Source organism: Typopeltis vanoorti, chromosome 8 (genome assembly GCF_054136105.1).
Source record: "Typopeltis vanoorti isolate ZY-2024b chromosome 8, IOZ_Tvanoo_1.0, whole genome shotgun sequence".
In the NCBI taxonomy this organism is placed as follows: Eukaryota; Metazoa; Arthropoda; class Arachnida; order Uropygi; family Thelyphonidae; genus Typopeltis; species Typopeltis vanoorti.
The window spans coordinates 60,201,840-60,217,508 of NC_143556.1; the positions used below are offsets into that span (position 1 = coordinate 60,201,840).

Here is a 15,669-nt window from a genome sequence, read left to right on the forward strand (position 1 = left end):
ACACCAGGAGTCCTTAGACTCATCGAGGGAGGCCCTAAACATCATGTCCACACAACTATACGACATTCTCACAGTATCTATCATACCTTGCAATGAACTCACTCACCGTCATAGCACCCACAACAGACTCTGGCAGCTTATTCCACTCATTTACCACTCTAAAAGTAAAGAACCCAGCTCTAACACCCTTGCTAACCACACTCCTGCCCAGTTTCCATAGGTGTCCACTAGTTCTCCCACCCCAGTCCTGATCTCAAAAATATTCTCTGAATTAATCCTATAGAAACCCTTTAACAATTTGAATGTCTCAATCATATCTCCCCTTTTCCGCCTATCAACTAATTTTTGCAACTCACAAATCTTCAACCTGTTCTCATATGCTTCATTCCATAGACCCTCTATCATCTTAGTCACTCGCCTCTGGATGCTCTGCACCTCCTCCTCATCAAGAAGAAACCTAGGTGACCAAATCTGGGCACAGTAGTCGAGATGAGGTCTTATCAAGGCTTGGTACAGTGATATTTTTCAACAACCAAGTTAGTTGATGAGCTGAGTTAGCTACTTTTTACAATGTGCCCCCTAAACTTCATCTCCCTATCCACCAACACTACCAAGTCCCTGGCCTCATCACTCCTGGAGTACAGTTCCACCAATGTGGTATACTTCTAATCTTTTCACCCCTAAATGCATAATCTTACATTTTGTCACATTAAATTGACATCCATTCTCCTTAGCCTTGAACTCCAATCTATCCAAGTCGTCCTGCAAGATTTTGACATCTGCATTCACTATCGCCCTACCCAACTTTGCATCATCAGCAAACAAATGAACTGTTCCTCTTAGTACCTTCCCTATATCGTTAATGAACAAATTAAATAGCAGTGGTCCAAGAACAGAACTTTGCAGCACACCACTAGTCACAGGCCTTCTTTTGGACTCTCCTGAATAAACTACTCTCTGATATCTCTCCATCGACCACCCACCTATCCGTCTCGCCAACCCTGTATTCATTTCCATATGTTGTAGTTTACGGATTAGAATTCCATGTGGTATCCTGTCAAACTCCTTTGCCAGTCCAGCAGTATCACTGTAAACCCATTACCCTTATCCAGTTCACCTTGTTATAAAACGTGAGCAAATTACTGAGGCATGATCTACCCTTCACAAAGCCATGTTGTTCCCCCTACAGTATCTCATTTTCATCATCCATTCCTGTATTTTGCCCTTGACTACTTTCTCCAAGACATTGACAATGACTCTTGATATGCTGATCGGTCGGTAATTTGTAACCATAGTCTTGGATCCTCCTTTATGCCGTGAAACTATTTTACCCTCTTTCCACACATTCTGGACTAAACCAGACCCAAGACTCAGATAAAACAACATGGTCAAGGGCACTGATAATTCCTTAGCCACTTCACGCAAGACCCATGCTGGTATACCATCCAATCCCACAGATGTATTCACATTAAGGTTCTGTAATAGACTATTCACCTCCACTTCATTCATTACAATTCCCTTATAAACTAATGGTTCCTTCATTTTTTCAATGTCACCACCTGGATGATATACTTTTGCAAAGTGCTCGCTCAGTAACTCCACTATATCGACTGATTCAGTGACATCCTTCCCATCGTCATTCCTTAAAATCATTTTGCCATGTACAGTTTTTTCTTGCTTGCAGCATATTGAAAGAACTGTTTGGGATTCTCTTTAGCTTGCATAGCTAGTTTCCTTTCATAATCCACTTTTGCTTTTTTTTTTACCCCACTCGTTACCCTTCTGGCCTGCACTTTATACCGTTTGTGTGCCTGCAGGTCACCCCTTTCTTTAAATTCCCTCCACAGTTGTTTCCTTTTTTTTTGCAGCTCAAGCTTAATGGTGTTATTCATCCATTTAACTCCTGCTTGTTTTATTATTCGGACCCTAGGTATACAATCAGCGATAACCTCCTCTAAATGCTCTTTGACCACTTCCCATGCTCTATCGACATCCAGCCCTTGCAGTTGTACATGCCATGGCACTGATCCAAGCAATCTCCTAAGCTTCTCATACTTGCCAACACGGTAATTCCACATATACCCTGTCTTAATCGAAAATTCCATACCTTTAGCCACCTCCCAGGTCTAGACCTTATGATCACTCTCAACAATAGGTGGCAACAGTCATATTCATTACAGTCAAATTCTGAGATGCTATTACCAGGTCAAGCACTCTCACACACCCCCTAGTATTTTTAATTACATGCTGTCTCAGATAGTTATCCCTTAATAATTGAACGAAATCCATTTCCTTCCTCACATGTGTCCTCTCTTCCTTCAAATCAATGTTACCATAGTTGAAATCCCCCATAATAATTACCCTCCTTCTACTCATTTCATCAATTTGTTTATGCATACTATCTCCACCATCTATTATCTCCACCATATACAGGGTGTTCGGGATAAATTTGACAGTTTCGTAAGGAAAAAGAAAATCTTCTTTGTATCTATTAAATTTAATGAATTGACAAAAAAACATTACAGGCAGAGTTAATTACAATACTATCAACAAGATTTACTCAAAATAACCACCATTAGCATCGATCACAGCTTCAATTCTGCTTCGGAACCTCGAACAAGCTGATGCTACAGTCTCCCTGGGAAGGGCCGCAAAAACTGTTTTAATTTTATCCATTAACTGGGCTTTTGTATTACTGGAAGTGCGATTGGTGTCTTTTTCAACTGCGCCCCATACAAAATAATCCATGGGGTTAAGGTCTGGGGAGTTTGGAGGCCAAACATTTGGACTGGTGAAGTCGTAGAAATTTTCAGACAACCATTTTTGACTTTTCCCAGAGGTGTGGCAAGGGGCCGAATCCTGCTGCCATACATACGGCCTACCATTGGCTACCCTTGTTATCCAGGGCTTGACTACAGTTAGCAACTCCACGAACAAAGCCCGAATTCCAATGCCAGGGTTCTTCAACACCTGTTCCTGCAGATTTGCGAGGAATTCTGCTGTACGAACGCAATCAGATCGTCTGCTAGGGATCTTTCTTCTTGCTACATCCTCGTAGTCACCATTGCAAGTCTCTAGTTCATGCCTGATTGTTTTTACTGTATTCAGGGAGCATTGGGCAGCAGTCGTAATATCCTTATTTTGATGGCGGGCACGAATCATCATGATACAAGTTATTCTCTTCCATGATTCAGGTGGGTTCCAGCTATCCATCCTTTCTGACATCTTGTATATGAATGAAGAAGGGTCCAAACTTTTAAATGAAGAGAAGTGTGTGTTAATACATGTAACTTACGGAAAAATATAATTAATTATAAATATGTCAAATTTATCCCGAACACCCTGTATATATCTCCACCTGGTCTATAGCAGCACCCAACTATATATTTTATTCTGCCAGTCTCAATTTCACTCCAAATAGCCTCAAATGTGCTCCTTTCACTATCCTGCGATACAACTTCAATTCTCCTTGGCTGCAGTTCATCAGCTATCATCAATAACACCCCTTCCCCATTTTATTCTCTCTGTCCCTCCTAAACACACTATAACCTACACATTCTATCACACTAACTATATCATCTTCCGTCAGCCATGTTTCACTAATGCCAATAACCTGTGGCCAGGAAGAGCCAGTCAAGGCCAAAAATTCTTCCTTCTTGTTCCTAATACTCCTGGCATTAATATACATGAAATGCAGTGATTCCTTTGTACCACCCCTATCTTGATGCGTTATTCTAAATGACCCATTCCCATTTTTTGTCCTTAGTACTGGCTCGGGTACATTATATACATTCTTACACTCAACTGTCTCACTGATGTCCGCATATCCACTCCTCCCCCCCTCCTTGGTAGTTCTAGTTTCCCTGGTCCTGCACATCCATTTTCACTTCATTCAGCAACACTTTTTCCAGTGTCCGCACACCAAATCCATTCAAACGCAGGCCATCCATCTTGTATAAATCCTTTCACCCATCAAACTCATTCCACACGTCCACGAATTCCACACCACACCATCTGCGTAACCTGAGCATAATGTCATTTGCGATTATGGCCCTCCTAAACTCCTCTCTGTCATACCGCGGCAACAGACTCACCATTCTAACTCTGTCACCCTTTTCTTTCGCTGCTTTAACAATACTTTCAAGTCCTCTCTCATAAAAAAATTATCTCCTTTCAATTCATTTGTACCCGCCACAACTATCAATTCTTTCATCCTCTGATTTTGCGCTCTAATACTCTCACTTACATCCTTAAATTTCGCACCCAGTAAGTACGATTTAGTTAAACTCTCATCTATCACTCCTCTTAATAACGAGTCAACATACAACACTCTTTCCTTCATTTCAGAACCTCACCCACTCTTAAGCTTATTTTTTCTTTCAATTAACATTATGTTATGTAACATTGTCGCACTTACCTTCACATTCACACCATTCCTCCCTTTATAATTTAGTTTCCCTGACTCTCTCTCTCTCTCTCTGTGTTAGGTCTAATAACAGTTATTAGTTTTTCTAGCCTCCTGATACCAGACACATTCAGGTGTAGGCCGTCCCTCTTATACAAAACCAATCATCTCTCAAACTCTCCACACATCCAGAAACTCGCATCCATTCCTTCTACAATAGTTAGTTATCATTATTAATATTTTTTATTGTACAAAGAATAAATGTCAAGAAATTCCAAAATTATTCAGGTTTTTCTTTTCATAGGTGGTGTATTGTACCAGTTTGTTATTGGCAACTTTAGTTATATTTTTGTATGTGCTGGGTTTTAACAGTTGGTGAAATACTTGATCGTATTACTATGTTATCTGAAATGTGACGCGGGCGTAGTTTCGTTTTTTGTAAATAAATTGTCAAGCGATATTTAATTTTGTTTTGTTATATGTGATTTTATGTTTTTTAATTCGTGATTTTAGTACATTTTTATGACCTGATTATCATTCGCCGAAGTTGATTTGAAGAGGAAGTAAGTATTGAAGTGTGATTTATGTATTAATCAGAAGAAAGATAGTATCTCTTTGACAATCTCTTATTGGTTAATTCAGTTATTTTTTTCCTTAGCTAGTTTAATCTAAGGTGAGATTCTCAAAGATTAATTATATTATTAGCATTTTGAGATTAACGATGGTGAGAAGTAGGAAGGAGGGCTTAGTTCGCATCATTTTTCAATTAATTCCAATTAATGAAACAAGTAAACAATAGCAAAATATGGTAACAATCACTGCTCACTTCAAAATTATGTGAAAAATCACGTATTTCAAACTCCCCCCCCCCCTTTTTTTATGTGACTTCCATTCGTGGAAGGTTAACCCATAATACATTAGTGTTATAGAGTCATATGAATGTACCCACAGTAAATTAGATTCTCAGTAGTGTTTGTAATGTGTTTTCCCAAGGACTGGTTGTCAGTTTATGTAAAAAAAAAAGGTAAAGAGAGAGCAAGCAAGAATTAGCGCCCTGATGTGTTCTAGGTTATGCAATATGATGTAAAAGAATAATATAAATGTATCTCTCTCTCTCTCCCTCTACATTTATGTACAGGGTGTTCGGGATAAATTTGACATATTTATAATTAATTATATTTTTCCGTAAGTTACATGTATTAACACACACTTCTCTTCATTTAAAAGTTTGGACCCTTCTTCATTCATATACAAGATGTCAGAAAGGATGGATAGCTGGAACCCACCTGAATCATGGAAGAGAATAACTTGTATCATGATGATTCGTGCCCGCCATCAAAATAAGGATATTACGACTGCTGCCCAATGCTCCCTGAATACAGTAAAAACAATCAGGCATGAACTAGAGACTTGCAATGGTGACTACGAGGATGTAGCAAGAAGAAAGATCCCTAGCAGACGATCTGATTGCGTTCGTACAGCAGAATTCCTCGCAAATCTGCAGGAACAGGTGTTGAAGAACCCTGGCATTGGAATTCGGGCTTTGTTCGTGGAGTTGCTAACTGTAGTCAAGCCCTGGATAACAAGGGTAGCCAATGGTAGGCCGTATGTATGGCAGCAGGATTCGGCCCCTTGCCACACCTCTGGGAAAAGTCAAAAATGGTTGTCTGAAAATTTCTACGACTTCACCAGTCCAAATGTTTGGCCTCCAAACTCCCCAGACCTTAACCCCATGGATTATTTTGTATGGGGCGCAGTTGAAAAAGACACCAATCGCACTTCCAGTAATACAAAAGCCCAGTTAATGGATAAAATTAAAACAGTTTTTGCGGCCCTTCCCAGGGAGACTGTAGCATCAGCTTGTTCGAGGTTCTGAAGCAGAATTGAAGCTGTGATCGATGCTAATGGTGGTTATTTTGAGTAAATCTTGTTGATAGTATTGTAATTAACTCTGCCTGTAATGTTTTTTTGTCAATTCATTAAATTTAATAGATACAAAGAAGATTTTCTTTTTCCTTACGAAACTGTCAAATTTATCCCGAACACCCTGTATGTAATTATCTTTCTTTGCCCTGATCAGTTGCCTGTTGTGGCCAAGTAATTAGGCGTCATAAAAACCTTATTAATACTATGACGTTTTAGTTAATCCAATCTGCAAAGTCTATATATTAATTGCATAAATCCTTCTGGCCAGTTTTTCATATGAGAAGAAAAATATGAATTTCTAGAGAACAAATTATAATAGCAAGAAATGCCCCACTTCACGTTAAATACTCATTTATTTTATAATGTAGTGAAGAAACTTGTTACTACTACCTCTAATCTAGGCTATTTTGCTACTTGTATATGTAAAATATATATGTGGCTTCTGCAATAATTTAACCTCAGTATTTTTCTGGGTCAAGTTCCCATTGATGAGACCTCAATAAAGGTCAAACTTGTCTGGTGGTGACTCTTTCCATATTGCATAGCGATAGTGTCGGAAAGCAATTGTAATGTGCATTATGGGATACTGAAACAATTGGCATGAAGTAAACAGCCTCTAACAAGAGTTTAGTCATGAAAATACTTCACATGCAAACTGTTTGCTTACTTTGGCAAAGGATTAAAACAAGAATATAATTTGTCTATTATAAGCAGTATTTAACCAGTGGTGTGCCTCAGGGTTCTGTTCTTGGGCCCTTGTTTGTAAACGATATATCATGTGGACTAATTGGGGATCTTCAGTTATTTGCTGATGATGCAAAGTTAAGAAGAATTATAAGTAGCACTGCTGATGTTAATTCCCTTCAGGAAGATTTGAATAGCCTTTTTACTTGGGCAAAAGAGTGGGAATATAGTTTTAATATCAATAAATGTGAGGTGTTGCATTTTGGAGTGCAGAAATATAAGACTGTGTACTATGTCGATGGTGCCATGCTGCAGGAAGTGGATGAGATTAGAGATTTGGGAGTGATAACCGACAGTAGCCTGGAGTTTAGAGGGTATATTGCCCTCTAAACTCTAGTGCAAAGGCTGCACGTCATAGTACTGCTATGATAAGAAGTGCTCTAACATGTAAGGATAAGGAAGTTGTTGTGCCTCAGGTGCCTCCTAACAACTAAGGATTGAAAACAAATCTATTGACAGAAATCACTGTTCAGAGCACACATGGACTATTATGCTCAGATCTGGTCACCTGGTTTTCATTGTGATGTGGAGACATTGGAGAGGATCCAGAGACAAGCAACTAAGACAATATCGGAACTTTGGAATGCTGGCTATGGAGAGAGAGGTTGAAGAAATGTGGATTGCAGAGTTTGGTGGATAGGAGGAAGAGAGGTGATATGATATAGATATTTAAGTTAGTGAGAAAATTTTATCAGATTAATCCAGAGGGGGATTATAAAATGAATAGATGGTCAGAGGGGAAGAACCAGGAAGAGGGTCATTCCTGGAAGTTGTGTAGAAGTGTGGTGAGGAGCAGATTTTTTACATGGGAAATTGTCAGCGAATGTAACGCATTACCAGAATGTGTTATTAATGCAAGGAGTGTTAAGGATTTTAAGATTCTATATGATAAATATGTTGTCAGTTGAATGAACCTCTCACGATGAGTTTGCTGACTCCATGGAGGGGTAATAATAATAATAATAATAATTAATTCACCTTTAATTGAAAAGGCCTTATACAATTTCCTTGATTCCAAGAAAGGATATGAACTCAATCTTATCAGCTGAAGGGAATAATTATCATTCTTCTCATTTCTGATATGTCTAGTTATGGTACCAGAATCATAATGGATTAGATCTAAATCTAATTAGTGCTTGTTAATTTGACAGTGACTTGAGAAATTGTTAAAACAAGATTATGCTACTTATTGCCAATATTTTACTAAAGACTTCTTTGGTTATGCATATCCTACTAATGAAAAGTTGTGCACCTGTTTTATATATAGATTGGTATCATAGTTGGAACCAAGGATACTGGATGTACTGCTTTAGATAAACAAGGAACTTTTTAAATCCATTTTAAGCTTCAGTAGTAATTGGTGTTGAATATTAAATACTCAGTTTAAAAAGAGAAAAATCAGTTGAGCACTGACGTGGAAAAAAAAGTTAGATAATTGTATATTAAACATTAGATGAAAGACAGTCTAGAATTACAAAGTGATACAAGAATAAAAAAATACCAACACAGAATAGATTACTTGTGACTTGAATATTAGAATTATTAAGATTCAGGAGAAAGGAAAAATATGGAATAAAAATCAAGACAATGAAGGGGCATATGAGAAGGTAAAGGAACACAGATTGAGGAGGGGAGATTGACCTGAAGAACATATGACTTCAATGAAATAAAATAAATGTTGAGTATTTAATTAAATGGGCAAAATGACACATTTCTGTTCTTAGATGCTTGTCATCATTGCATAAAAACTAAAAGAACTTTAGTGGGAAATTGAAATGCAACTGATTGTATCTACTTAGCAAATGCTGTTTTTTTTTTAAATGTATATTTACTAGTTTTATTTTTATATCACTCCCACATGAGTCTGCTGTGTGTGAGTGTGTGTGTGAGCCAGTAGTGTAGCTAGAGCTTTTGCTGCCCGGAGTGGTCCCTGAGTTTGCTGCCCCTCTCAATACACACTAAAAATACTACAAAAAGTCAAAACAACGTATAGGGAAATAAATTAAAACACTGTTTATTTTTGAAGTAAAACTTTAATATCAACGTTCTAAAATGCTATTTTTCTTGCTTTTCTCTTAGCAAAATTGTCGATGACATTGGCGAAGTTTATTTCATAGTAATGTAGGTAATTCTTAATCAATTTTATTTAGAAAAACTTCTCTCACGACTAGCAACAATTACAGCAATTGTGAGGAAAATTCGCAGTAGTATTACAATATTTTGAACTGAGTTCTCAGGGCTGTATTTTAGAATTAACTGCAAAAGTTCAAAAAGGTTCAAAGTGCTGCCCAGGGCGGTCTCTGGTGTGAGCTGCAGTTACGTAATCTGCTAATATTGTTTTTGAGTTTGTTGTTTTAAGGATACTTGCGACATAAGACTGAATGATATAATCACGTAATCACAAGAAAGATATTTATTTAACCAAATATTTCCAGACCGAAATATTTGGTTAAATAAATATCTTTCTTGTGATTACGTGATTATATCATTCATTGTTTTTGAGTATCAGGGCGGGGGAGGGGGTAAAAGGTGAAAATAGCAGATTGAGTTAGAATTTCAATTTTAAATGGATGCTAGACAGCTGTTTGCATTTATTGTTGGTTTATCATAAATGGAATTTATATATATATTTATTCCGCACATGAGTAGCACAGGAACCTGTAGCACATCAGTGTTGTGTGGGGTGCAGCTAAGGATTGAAAACAAATGTATTGACATTTTTCATGACGAGCTGGAGAGAAACCAGGGAAGTTTGGAAACAATTATGAATCTAGCTGTTCCAAAGGATCAAGATAGATGCAATAAATGAAGAAGAGAAGAAGCTGGTTTGATGTATTTGCAGTTATAATGAAAAGAGATGGTGTACAGCTGCTACTCACATTTTAATGGGCTCAACAGAAAACACAGAATGATGTTTACCAGTTCACTGGAGCAATGACCATGAAATTGCCTGTAGAAGCTACAGAGCTGAGCCATTGCTTTTTTGAGATAGAGATTAAAATGAGTCTGAGGGAAGGGTCATCTATGAGCTGATTTGCTGTCCCCCTTGACAGTTGAGAATCGAGTATTTTTAGGGAGGTTTTTAGTGCACTATCCTAAATGTCTGAACAATATTCTAAGGATTGGCAGATGTGGGATTTGTATAGGATTAGTAGTTGGGCCAGTATAAAATAGGTATCGAGGGAAGCTATTGATATGATGTATATGCCAGAAGAGGTTGAAGGTAAATGTTAGCCCAAGGAGGAAGATCAGATTCTGTCTGGTGATTTGTGTATTACCAAGGGTAAGGGAGGATAAACAGAGATCCCTTTTGTGAAAGAAAACAGGACTGCATTTTGGTTGCATTAAAGGTGACCAGATTATCCTTGCTCCACTAAAGGATGTATGAAAATCAGTGTTTAAGGTATTGGTTTCAGATGGTCTTGAAGTTTGAGATTGAGAACTACATGGATTGTTCAAAGAGTAGGATGAATGGTAACTAAAGTGTACTTTTAATTTAACAGATAAGCTTAGGTGTTGATGGTTATTCATGACTTATTTTTCACAGTATTAACAACACCACAAACACTTTTATCACAAAAATGTTTTATTAACGCTTATATTTCCCTGATTTTCAACTCGGCATCATCAGAGCACAACACACTTGTAAACGCGACAGTGAGTGAGTGAAACAATATAATTGTAAAAGACAAAAGATCTAAAGTCCTATGTTTTGGCGCCCTCTAACAAAAAAAAAAAAAAAAAAAAAACAGCAGTTATCCAGGAGTTTTTCTTAGGATAACCGTCTCCCAAATTTTTGGCAAATTAACGTAACCATATTTGTTAAGGTTGGGAGAATTCTTCAAAGCCATTGCTGACTTAAAAAATAATCTTTCAGCTCTATAATGACTCCTAAATAGCACATTCATTTTCCTCCATCTAATCCTGTGTGAAGGAGTGTCCAAAGCGTGGTCTACCAGTCCCGACTTGCCATAGTAATAGTAGCGAATGTATCTTTCATGTTCTTCCAGGCGGATGTTCACTGATCTTCCTGTTTGCCCATAATAGGCCAAGTCACAGTTACATGGAACTTCATACACTCCTGGGTGTGCTAAAGGGTGCAGTTTATCCTTAGGCGAGCGGATCAGAGTTGCCAGCTTGATATGAGGTTTGAAAGTGGTGCGAAGGCCATGTTTCAACAATATTTTGTCTATCTTTTTCGATGTACCTCTGATATAGGAAATAGAAATGGTCATGTTGTATTCTTGTGTATTAGGGGAGGGCAGAGTAATGGGCCTATGTAGTATTCCATCTATTTTGTTGGGATTATAGCCGTTGGCTAAGAACGTATGGCGCAGGTATTAGAGTTCAGTGGTCAGAGCTGTATCGTTAGAACAAATGGCTCTGGCTCTGTGTGTAAGTGTTTTTAAAATGCCGTACTGTTGGACTGGATGATGATGTGATTGTTTATGTAGGTATCTTCCTGTGTGTATGGAACTATGGAACTGTCACATATGTATGTGTGGGCTTTCTGTAAATAGAAAAAGATAGTGATCCATCTGAAAGGCAGGTGACTGATGTGTCAAGAAATGGTAAACAGTTATTTGATTCTTTTTCTACTGTGAAGTGAATTTTGGGGTGTTGGCTGTTTAGGTAGGTGACAAAAGCATCCAAAGTGTCTTATCCATGGGGCCAGATGGCAAACACATCATCTACATAGCATAACCACACTTGTGGCTTGTATGTAGCTGTGGTAAGTACTTTGTTTTCAAAGTGTTCCATATAAAAATTTGCTAAGGGGAAGGGGGGGGACCCATAGCAGTACGATTAATCTGTTTGTAGAATTTTCCACTCCATGTAAAGTAACCTGCATTCATGGTAAATTGAAATAATTCAAAAATATCTGGGGGAAATTTAGACTTGATTAAATCACTATAAGTGGTACATTGGTAAATAAGGAGGTGACATCGAAACTAACCATTATGTCAGAATCTTTTAGGATTAGATTTTTAACCAGTGTTTGGAAATGGATTGAATTTTTTACAAAAGTAGAGGAGTTGCCAGTAAGGGGGGGCAAGTGACTTGGCTAAATGCCGGGCCAGTTTATATGTGGAACTATCTATGCTATCAACTATGGGGTGTAGGGGAATATTAGTTTTGTGGATTTTTGGTAATGCATAAATACGGGGTGGTTTAACATGAATTGGTTTTATTTTCCTGATGATTTCTTTGGGCTATGATGTCACTTTTTTCAGTAATTTTCGGACTTTTTTTCTTTTGAGTCATCATAGGGTCTTGATGTATAATTTGATATGTGGAACTGTCACATATGAGATCTTGCATTTTTCTGTTATACTCTTCTTTATTCGCACCACTTTCAAACCTCATATCAAGCTGGAAACTCTGATCTGCTCGCCTAAGGATAAACTTCACCCTTTAGCACACCCAGGAGTGTATGAAGTTCCATTTGACTGTGATTTGGCCATGGGCAAACAGGAAGATCAGTGAACAACCGCCTGGAAGAACATGAAAGATACATTTGCTACTATTACTATGTCAAGTCAGGACTGGCAGACCACGCTTTGGATACTCCTTCACACAGGATTAGATGGAGGAAAACGAATGTGCTATTTAGGAGTCGTTATAGATCCGAAAGATTATTTTTTGAGTCAGCAATGGCTTTGAAGAATTCCCCCAACCTTAACAAATATGGTTGCATTAATTTGCCAAAAATTTGGGAGACAGTTATCCTAAGAAAAACTCCTGGATAACTGCTGGCTTTTTTTGTTAGAGGGCACCAAAAAATAGGACTTTAGGTCTTTTGCAATTATATTGTTTCACTCACTCACTGTCGCGTTTACAAGTGTGTTGTGCTCTGATGATGCTGAGTTGAAAATCAGTGAAACATAAGCGTTAATAAAACATTTTTGTGATAAAAGTGTTTGTGGTGTTGTTAATACCATGAAAAATAAGTCATGAAAGTGTACTTTTGTTGACAAAGCTATGAGTGGAGATTGGGAATAGATTATTGTTTATGTAAAGGAGAAAGAGGGTATAGAATGGAGCCCTGAGGCACTCCTGCATTGGTAGCAAAGCTTGGAGAAAGTACCATCTGCAATGATCTGCAGTGAATGACCAGAAGAAGCTCGTTATCCAGTTACAGAGGGTGATAGGTAGACCAAAAGGAAAGCAGTTCAAAATAAGCTTCAGTGCCAAATATGATCAAATGTCATGGAAATCTCAAGGGTGACAGTACACATTTCTGTGAACCTTTCTGTGGCACATGTCCAGTGGTGAGTGATGTAAACTAAGAGGTCAGTTGTGGATCTAGATTGGCAGAATCTATACATGCTGGTGCAATTTGCTGATTAATTGATGGGCCTGCCCAATAGTGAAGAAGTTGACTGTTGATAACTTTTCCATTATTTTGGTTAGGTTGAGGTGATGACAATTGGTTTCTAGTTGGACAGCAGATATTTATCTTCCTTTTTTCGAATAGGTTGGATATATGCTTGCTTCCATGTGGGTTAAGTGAGCTGAGTAAAGAATATTGAAGAGATGGCAGAGGACAAGTGTTATCTCTAGAGTGCAATGTTTGAGTACAGTTGGAGAGAAATCATTGGGACCAGAAGATCTTTTATCATCTAGGTTATTTAGTATTTTTATTTTATTTTATTTTTTTCTGTAAACCACAGGAAGCATGTGGTGCTCAGATTTCAGTATAGGAGGCAATTTGCCCTGTCATCTATGCAGGAGTTTCAGGAAAAGTGATGCCAGGAGGTTAGCTGTATCTTTGGGTACATGAGATATGAGAGAGGTAAAAGTGCAAGGGAGCAGAAGTTGCATTCAATGGCCTTTGCAAGAGAATAGGAAACATGGCTCCCCATTTGGACAGAAGGTGAGTTTTCTGCTATTGGTCTTTATGAAGTTGGATTTGCTGATGGCAGATTTACTTATTGTGTGCTTCAGCATAGGCCGAATATGAGACTGGGGTTCTCGTTGCATGTGACCTATGGTATGTATGAAAAAATACATGCTTTCGTACATCCATTGAACTATAGCTTAGAAAATGGATGAGAATTTTGGGTAGAAGGAGGATGAAGGCTTTCATACTGGTGAGTCTAATTTCTGTGATCCACTGAATGTAAGTGGATCTAAAGAGTGTAAGTAATAATTAACCATGGAAATATAAATTATAAATTAAAGATACCAAGAAATTATATACTCGGTTTAATCCTTTATCCAATTGTAAGCAAACAAGTTTGCACCTGAACTATTTTCAGGACTGGGGCAACTCATATAAAGAAGCTGATTTCACATCACTTGCCTTAGTATACTTAGTATCCTAGTATACTTAGTCAGCTGAGTATAATGCAGCATAGAGATTTAAAGATCTGGTGTTAGCTAAGTGGTGGAATACTATCAGGACCAAAGCAATTTTGATATCCATGTTCAAGGTACTTATATCTTTCTGCAGGTCACACGGAATGTGCATTGTTTCCGGTATAGTTGGGGTGATTTGCCATGGTCATCTGTGGGAATTGGATGAGAAGATGTTTTGTCCTTAGGTGATCTGGGTGAGAGACAGAGATAATGGAGCCCAGATGGACAGAAATTGGTCTCGAAGTCCAATGGTCTTTGCAAGATATCAGAAGGCACAACATGATTTGTGCAAGAGGAGTGTCTACATTTTGCTCCTTTGTAGTCACTTTGTATTCATAATTATTGTTTTGTTGTTGCAAGATGCAGGTTGCAAATGAAGCCTGGATTTATTGTTTCGAGCCACTCATGATATGCTGTTTGCCTGTATCTGAAGATGGAAATTGTAATTTGACCATGGAAAGGAGGAATAAAAGTTTGGGATCTTCCTATTTGGTATTTTTGTAGTGCTGAAGGGTACAAGTTATGAATGGCTTTGGGGGAGGACATTTCACTAGGAATGACAAGTGAAATTATGATAAGAATTACCAAGAGGACAAGTCTCCTCAACAAAGTGCTTGGAAGGAGAACTGGTTAAGAAAAATTTTTTGATGAAAATAATAAATTTAGTTTAATCCTTTATCCAAATGTGAGCAAACAAAGTTTGCACCTGAAAGTATCTTCAGGACTTGGGTAAGGTAGTACAACACTGGGCGAATTGTTGCAAAGGTGGAGCAAGTTAACATCACTCCTATCTCAGTATCTCCCATAATGCAAAACATATCTCCTTGCGGATATGTATAATTTTATGCATAAGGGAAGGGCCACTACCCAGACTAGTTTCGACCTTTATTGAGGGCTCTTCAGTGGGAGCCAGGCCCGAGTAGAGATACCAGGCAGAAACATTAGCAAGGTCATCTCTACCTATAGGAGTTGGCAAATGGTGTGCCACCTTTTTATTAAATTACTCTGGATTTAGAGAAAGATGTTGAAAATTTATTTTTCACTTGGTTAGACTATAATAAATTTAGTTTAATCCTTTTCCAAGTATGAGCAAACAAAGTTTGCGCCTGAAAGTATCTTCAGGACTGGGGTAAGGTGGTACAACTCCAGGCAACTCGTTGCAAAAGTGGAGCAAGAAAAGTCTAATGTTGGCATATACAGGGTGTTCGGGATAAATTTGACATATTTATAAT

At 38.0% G+C, this 15,669-nt stretch overlaps 1 protein-coding gene across 1 annotated transcript in view; it reads left to right on the plus strand.

Annotated features, from left to right (window-relative positions):
• The first annotated feature begins 4,836 nt into the window (after window positions 1-4,836).
• The window catches only part of pcm (5'-3' exoribonuclease pacman), a 57,624-nt gene continuing 46,791 nt past the window's right edge, over window positions 4,837-15,669 (plus strand). The window contains exon 1 of the mRNA XM_090397251.1: window positions 4,837-4,968. The gene's annotated coding sequence lies outside the window, so the exon portion shown is untranslated. The remainder of the gene's footprint in view (window positions 4,969-15,669) is intronic.